General features: G+C 35.8%; 1 long non-coding RNA gene across 1 annotated transcript; it reads left to right on the forward strand.

Moving 5' to 3' along the window:
* The first annotated feature begins 5,605 nt into the window (after positions 1-5,605).
* LOC138311583 (uncharacterized) lies at positions 5,606-7,344 on the forward strand. The gene is made up of 2 exons (XR_011206684.1): positions 5,606-6,290; positions 6,861-7,344. It is a non-coding gene; the product is annotated as an uncharacterized lncRNA (long non-coding RNA).
* The last annotated feature ends 282 nt before the right edge of the window (positions 7,345-7,626 follow it).

The following is a 7,626-nucleotide window of genomic DNA, read 5'->3' on the forward strand; positions in this document are numbered from 1 at the left end:
TTTCATATGCAGGTTCCCCTAGGACCCTAGTTGTGCATATTGCATTTTGGGACCGATCGGTCAACAAGATGGCTGCCAGGCGACCATCTTGGATTTTGATAGTTAAAGTTTGTTACCGCTATTTCTCAGAAAGTACTGAAGGGATCTTTCTCAAATTTCATATGTAGGTTCCCCTAGGGCCCTAGTTGTGCATATTGCATTTTGGGACCGATCGGTCAACAAGATGGCTGCCAGGCGACCATCTTGGATTTTGATAGTTAAAGTTTGTTACCGCTATTTCTCAGAAAGTACTGAAGGGATCTTTCTCAAATTTCATATGTAGGTTCCCCTAGGACCCTAGTTGTGCATATTGCAATTTGGGACCGATCGGTTAACAAGATGGCCGACAGGCGGCCATCTTGGATTTTGATAGTTAAAGTTTGTTACCGCTATTTCTCAGAAAGTACTAAAGGGATCTTTTTCAAATTTCATATGCAGGTTCCCCTAGGACCCTAGTTGTGCATATTGCATTTTGGGACCGATCGGTCAACAAGATGGCGGACACGCGGCCATCTTGGATTTTGATAATTAAAGTTTGTTACCGCTATTTCTCAGAAAGTACTGAAGGGATCTTTCTCAAATTTCATATGTAGGTTCCCCTAGGGCCCTAGTTGTGCATATTGCATTTTGGGACCGATCGGTCAACAAGATGGCTGCCAGACGACCATCTTGGATTTTGATAGTTAAAGTTTGTTACCACAATTTCTGAGAAAGTACAAAAGGGATCTTTCTCAAATTTCATATGTAGGTTCCCCTAGGGACCTAGTTGTGCATATTGTGTTTTGATACTGAATTGTCAACAAGACAGACGGCCATCTTGAATTTTGGTAGTGGAAGTTTGTTACCGCTATTTCTCAGAAAAGTATTGAAGGGAATTCAAGCAAATTCCATACATAGGTTCCCCTAGGGCCCTAGATATGCATATTGCGTTTTGGGACCAATCAGTCAACAAGATGGCCGTCTGGCAGCCATCTTGGATTTTGATAGTTAAAGTTTGTTATTGCTATTTTTAAAAAAAAAGTACTGAAAGGATGTCTCTCAAATTTTATATGTAGGTTCCCTTAGGGCCTTAGTTGTGCATATTGCATTTTGTAACTGATAGGTCAACAAGATGGCTACACGGCCGCCATCTTGGATTTCATTGTTGAAGTTTGTTGCCACTATTTCTTAGAAAGTGCTGCAGCGATCTGTCTCAAATTTTATGTGTAGTCGTGTTTGAAAAAGTTTGAAAAGCAGGGAAAAGATCCCTCTTTCCATTGTCAGACATAGATCATTCATTGGTGGGCGCCAAGATCCCTCTGGGATCTCTTGTTTTTTAAAATAACAAAGATGAAAAACTCTTGAACAGTCCAACAAAGGTAATTTAAATTTCAAGAAAATAGAAATATCAGTCTCTTCTTTGACTAGAGAGTATTGGAATGTAATTTTGACTAGAGAGTATTGGAATGTAATTTGTAGAATATACATCAAATTAAAAAAAAATACTTCAATTGACTATAATCATTTTACACTTTAACATATAAACTAATGTTATTAAAGTGATCAAACAATATTTACATATGTAGTAACCTAGAATTATCAATGAATAAATGAAAAATGCTATGGAATCTAGAGAAGAAAATATAATTTCTAACTGTTAATTAGGAAAATGCTATGAAATGACATTTCTTACAAAATTCAGATCATTCTTTATAATTTAAGATCAAGTTTTGAATCAAGATTTTCTTTCCAAACAATCCAGTACTGGAGATGGTCCCATATGAGACAATTCAGAAAAACAAACCATGAAAACAAATCGACAGAATATTGAGAATCGATATTTGAGACATTTCAGTAAATCTTGGTTGCGAATTAAAATATAAGAAACTGAAGTCGGTGTGAATAATTATCTTACTTTATTAAAATAGAAGTATCTTTGAACATTTTACATATTGTATTATTAATATAATGAATAAAACTTGTACCTCCTTTATAATTATATTTTGTTTTCATTTAATTATAATTGAACATTTAGCAGTTCTATGAGTTAGCTATAGCATGTTGTTGTATAAATTTTTTATCCAATGACTGAAATGAGACAAAATCATTTACAATACATACAATGCTGTTCTTGTCATGACAGTCTCTTGATTAATAAGAACACGAAATTCAATGAAAAACATTAAATTTGATAATTTCGTCACATTGTCATTGACTGTGAAAAAATAATTTTAGTACTATTGAGAAATCAAAATATGTGGACAATGAGACAGGATTAGAGTTAACCCGTATCACAAATATCTAATTCAAATTGAGTATTATATCTATAATCTATAAAACTTGTGCCTCAAGTTGGTAAAATATATACATGAAACAATTTACATGCATAATATAATCTGACAGTCATTATTTGATATGCAGTTAGCTTACCTGTGATTGTTTACCAAAACTAAAAAAAAGATCACAAGAGGTTCACAGTGGGAGAATTACATGATTTAGGATTATCACACGTAGTTGTACTAGCTCTAGCTGTAGATTTATATACTAGATGTTCTGTAATCGCACAAACTTTGTTCATTCTAGAAAGATTATTTATATGTTTTTGACCCTTTGAATGAGATGTCAAAGCCGACTTCCCCATTGTGTAAATATCAATGGGTTTTTTTTTTGCACAAACGACAGAAGGCATGCATTTGCACCTTAGCCAACCAGGAGTTGAAAGTCGGGTCCTCAAGCCACTTTTCTTGGAAGTGACAAGGCATCTGGAACAGACAAAAAGACAATAAATAAATTAATTAAAAAATAACATGTGATCAAATGCAGAACCTATTAATTCAGCTTCATTAAAATCGTGCAATATTTGATTTTGACTTCATGTATACAGAATGAATGTACTTAAATTTTAATGTTAGTGATGTTCAGTGTGTAATTCTAAAATATACAAACATCAAGTTCTATTTTAATCAGATGATTTTGTTTAAAGTGAACTTTATCTCTGACAAATGACCCAACGGTCAGAAAAGGAACATGATAGATCCCATCTCAGGACACATCATGAGTCACAAGTCAAACATTTGCATTTTGATGTAATTATATTATGAGTATAATTGTAATGTTAGGTGTCTTGAAGGAGAAAGCAAGCAATGGCATGAGCATTTGAATTTGTAATTGTTGTCCAGTGTCAAATCTCAATTATTGCTTAGCATACAGCCATACATGCATTCCTTCAAATCGACCTGTTAATTATAAATAATTCATTAATTCATTGGCCATTTCCAAAAAGAAAACATAATACATACCGTTGTTCAAAATTCCTCGCTACCACTTTCGATGATGTCCATACGAGCCCAGTACGGGGCAAAGTCCCACATGGAGTGGTACTGATCATTCGTGAAGTTACACATCACCCACCTTGACATACAGTAAAAATCTGATGACTTTGGAAACAAAGCCTTGTGATTCTCGTAAATAGTAACCCACTTTATGTGGTCGCGCTTCCAACATGGTGAAAATTTAAGGTGATTAGGTTTGGGCATGATGTTATAATTATTCCTACATGCTCTGGGCTAAGATAAACAGTTTTCTGTAAGTCTAAAAATCTCGAGTTTAACATTTCTTTATTCTGACTCACGCCTTCTGATATTTAGGAATTGTACCGGTACGAGATCGTTGACATTTCGGGAAATAAACTCTTCCACTTCACATTCAGATATTGTTAATTTTTCCAACGTATTGATCATGAAAAGTTCACTGAGCACAGTCTTTGTTATTGTTCTGTTATGTAGGTAGAATTTGATTAGGCCTACATTCTTTTTCATACCTTGCTCCCGGGTAAAAACAAACTTGAACGCGGACATTTCTTTTTCATCTCCAGGCCATGTGCGCCGGATCCGGAAGTTCGGAAACGAAACTAAATAATGGGGTCACGACTGTGCTTTAATCGCTAGTAGAAACGAATCGATTCAAGCTTCGCAGTTACGTCCCTTTCACCACTGTTTACGAGGTGGTAGCGGAAGTTTGCACGGAGCTTTTTTTATAAAGATATTTGCTGAATCGATCGCTTGAATCATCTTTTTTTCATGGGACAAAAGCACAACACAGAATTCAAGGCCCTTTCCAGGTTTTTATTGGAATATAGTGATTATCAAGGCTTTTCCCGATCGGGTTTTTTCATTTCGATTTTCCAGACTTTTTCCCGTTTTCCCGGTGGCGTGGGAACCCTGCTGTTGCTATAAGCGCAACTCTTCACCGAAAAAATAACAGACTGTTGTATGTATTTACCTCCAAATACTCCATTTAGTTGTGATGAACTGAGTTACATCGTATCACAACTACCAGTGCCATATATTATCATGGGTGACTTTAACGGTCATAATAGCCCCTGGGGCTCCCCAGGCACTGACGATAGAGGTAGAAGTATTGAAGAGTTTATTAATAAAAACAGCTTATGTCTTTATAACACCAATGCCCCAACATATTTACACCCTGCCTCTGGCTCGCTTACCCACATTGATCTATCGTTGTGCCATCCATCAATTCTTCCGGATTATGATTGGATGGTCAATGGTGATCTTTGGATCATGAGAGGGCAAAATCCAGTGCATTACCCGAAGAACACAAATCTTTTTTGTTTGTTTGTTTGTTTGATTAATTAACGTCCTATTAACAGCTATTGTCATGTAAGAATCCTCCTTTCGGGATTGCATTAGGGCTTTCCCTGACATGGTGATAAGGTTGCGGCAGCATGCTGTACATCTAATCACTGCTCCTCTATCCGACTCCCGGATGTTGCCTCTAATTTCTCTGCGGAAGCATGTGCTATCGGTCTGGCACTTGACCATATCGAAGAACATCGCATTGAAAAGGCAATCATCTGTTCCGACTCTCTTTCGGTTCTTCAGGTTTTGAAATCAAGAAACCCTAGAAACACATTAATCCAAAATCTTTTGATCCGAACATTTCGATTGTCTTCTAAAACTGAAATTACTTATCTCTAGATTCCCAGCCATGTGGGTATAAAGGGAAATGAAGAGGCCGATAAAGCAGCTAAGACTGCTTTTCGCCTAGCACAAACACATTTGAAACTACCTTACACCGACATCAAACCTTACATTCAGTCAGCAATTAAACACCATTGGCAACAAAGATAAAGGCCGATAAAGCAGCTAAGACTGCTCTTCGCCTAGCACAAACACATTTGAAACTACCTTATACCGATATCAAACCTTACATTCAGTCAGCCATTAAACACCATTGGCAACAAAGGTGGTCTACCGAAACTAACAATAAACTATTTAAAATACAACCTACACTTAATCCCAATCTGTCCAGTCAGAGAGACCGCAGAGAGGAAGTTGTTCTCTCTCGGCTCCGAATTGGACACACATATTTTACACATTCCTATCTCTATTGAGAGGGAAGGATCCTCCTACATGCCATGCATGTGATTCTCCTCTCACAGTGGAGCATGTTTTATTGCATTGTATTGACTTTAAACACATACGAGATAAGTACTATGATGTCTCCGACATGTACAGTTTGTTTCATGCCGTGAGACATAATCGTTTTTTCAGTTATCTCAAAGAGATCGGCATTTTTAACAAAATTTGAACGTTTTCTCATTCTATCTTGTATTCATATCAACGCAACACTCATTGCTTCATCAACATTGTGCATGAGTTTTCTCAAGTGTTTTAGCCAAAACTCTTTTCAACATTTACAATTTTGTTTTAGTTTTTATTTGCCCTTTTCTTATCCTGATCTTTTATATACAGTCCTTGTTTATATCCCAATACTAATGCCTGCCTTGTAGTTTGGCCCTAAATGACCTTAGTTGTCGATGGGCTAAAACTCAAACAAAGTTGGAGCTTTCATCGCTCGGAACAATGATAGCACATAATATATAATTTACTTGAGGAAAGCACATAATATATAATTTACTTGAAGAAAAAGTGGTTTCAAAATGCCAGGGATTTTTCTTCACATTGCCTACATGATCTGAATTACTTTGTTTTTCGTTAGAAAATATATACTAAGTGCTGATAATTCTGTTTCCTGGATATCGGGTTTTTGATCTAAGTTGTCTTTGGACAGCAGACTCCGTTCTTGATGTTTGTTTCAGATCACCTCTTCCTAAATAACTATATTTTTACTGATTTCAAATTATTTATCTTTCAGGTACCTAATGTACAAAGCCAGAAATCAATTGGCCATTCTGGACTACAGCACCACAAGGACAGGAATGTTGCTGTCACAAAAGATGGACAAATAAGGTATGGATTTCTTTATTCTTTATTGTTTTATATTTTCAGCATTATATCAGTTTTAAATGTACGTGACAAAATATTGATATTGAATTACATAAACATTCCTCCTTATGTTTATCTCTCCTCATTGACTCGACTCACAAAAACTCAAAATAGTTAGTAGTCATAACGACATGCAAACAATCTACAAACAATCTACAATCTTCCCTGCAGTCATTTAAATTAACTAAAAGAAACTTCCTTGGAGTCTTTTACATACATGTACACATACAACGATTTTGTTCATGACACACAAAAAAGTAACAAATAATTCTTGAATAACAATACCTCTTGGTCATAAGAATACAAAGACAAATACAAGTAAAAACACTATTGCATGGCCAACACTCCACCATTGTTTTTATTACTCGTATCATCATGTCACATAAGGGGAAACACCCATAAATATTGGTATAGCTCACAAACAATATGAAAAAATTGGAAATCACTGAAACCTTCCTGGAATAAGGATTTGAATAATTAATTATCTTCAGTTTCCCTTCTACAAGTCTGATATATTTTTTTTTATCTTTGCAGGTATGCCAGAAAGTACTCGAAAAAAAATAAGAACTGGAGTGCAGTTCCTGTGAAGGAAAGCAAAAAATTTGCATATATGATAGACTTGCTGTCAACGATTGTCAACAGCATTGGAAGCTACCAGGGTCCAATTCCTAAAACATTCCAACTCGAGGAAGATGACCCACGCAAGATTCGGCCAACTATTGCAGAGGTATCGCCCCAACCTACAAAGGTGTTGGCAGAAAGGAAAAGGTCAAGATTTAAAGACTTGGACAAATCTGATGAGACAGGCAGAATGTGATTACTCTGTACAACCCAATAAGTGCATTAGGCAGAATGTGATTACTCTGTACAACCCAATAAGTGCATTGATACAACATTGAAAAACAAGAGCTAAGGGATGCTAATTGAATGAAATTTGGACTAACCTTTCATAAAATTGTTGCAGAAAGTAAGCCATCAATCAACTTAAAAAAAAATCAAATAAAGAAATCACAGCTTTCATATTGTTAGTCTGTATTGAATTCCAGGCCTCAAAAAGGTGGAAGGGTTCTTATAGGAATGGTGGCACTTATTAGATTGAATACGGCATGTGATATAAGATGACTATACGGTATATAACATATTTTGTGTGTTATGACCGACAGAATGTGACTGTGAAATAAGATGGTTGAAGACATGCGTTTTAGTTACTGTGAATGATGGCACATAACTGATCATTGATTATTAATGTCATAAAATAATGTCATGTGTTTAACATTTCACATTGATAATTGGAACTGAT

Source organism: Argopecten irradians, unplaced genomic scaffold (genome assembly GCF_041381155.1).
Source record: "Argopecten irradians isolate NY unplaced genomic scaffold, Ai_NY scaffold_0053, whole genome shotgun sequence".
Classification (NCBI taxonomy): Eukaryota; Metazoa; Mollusca; class Bivalvia; order Pectinida; family Pectinidae; genus Argopecten; species Argopecten irradians.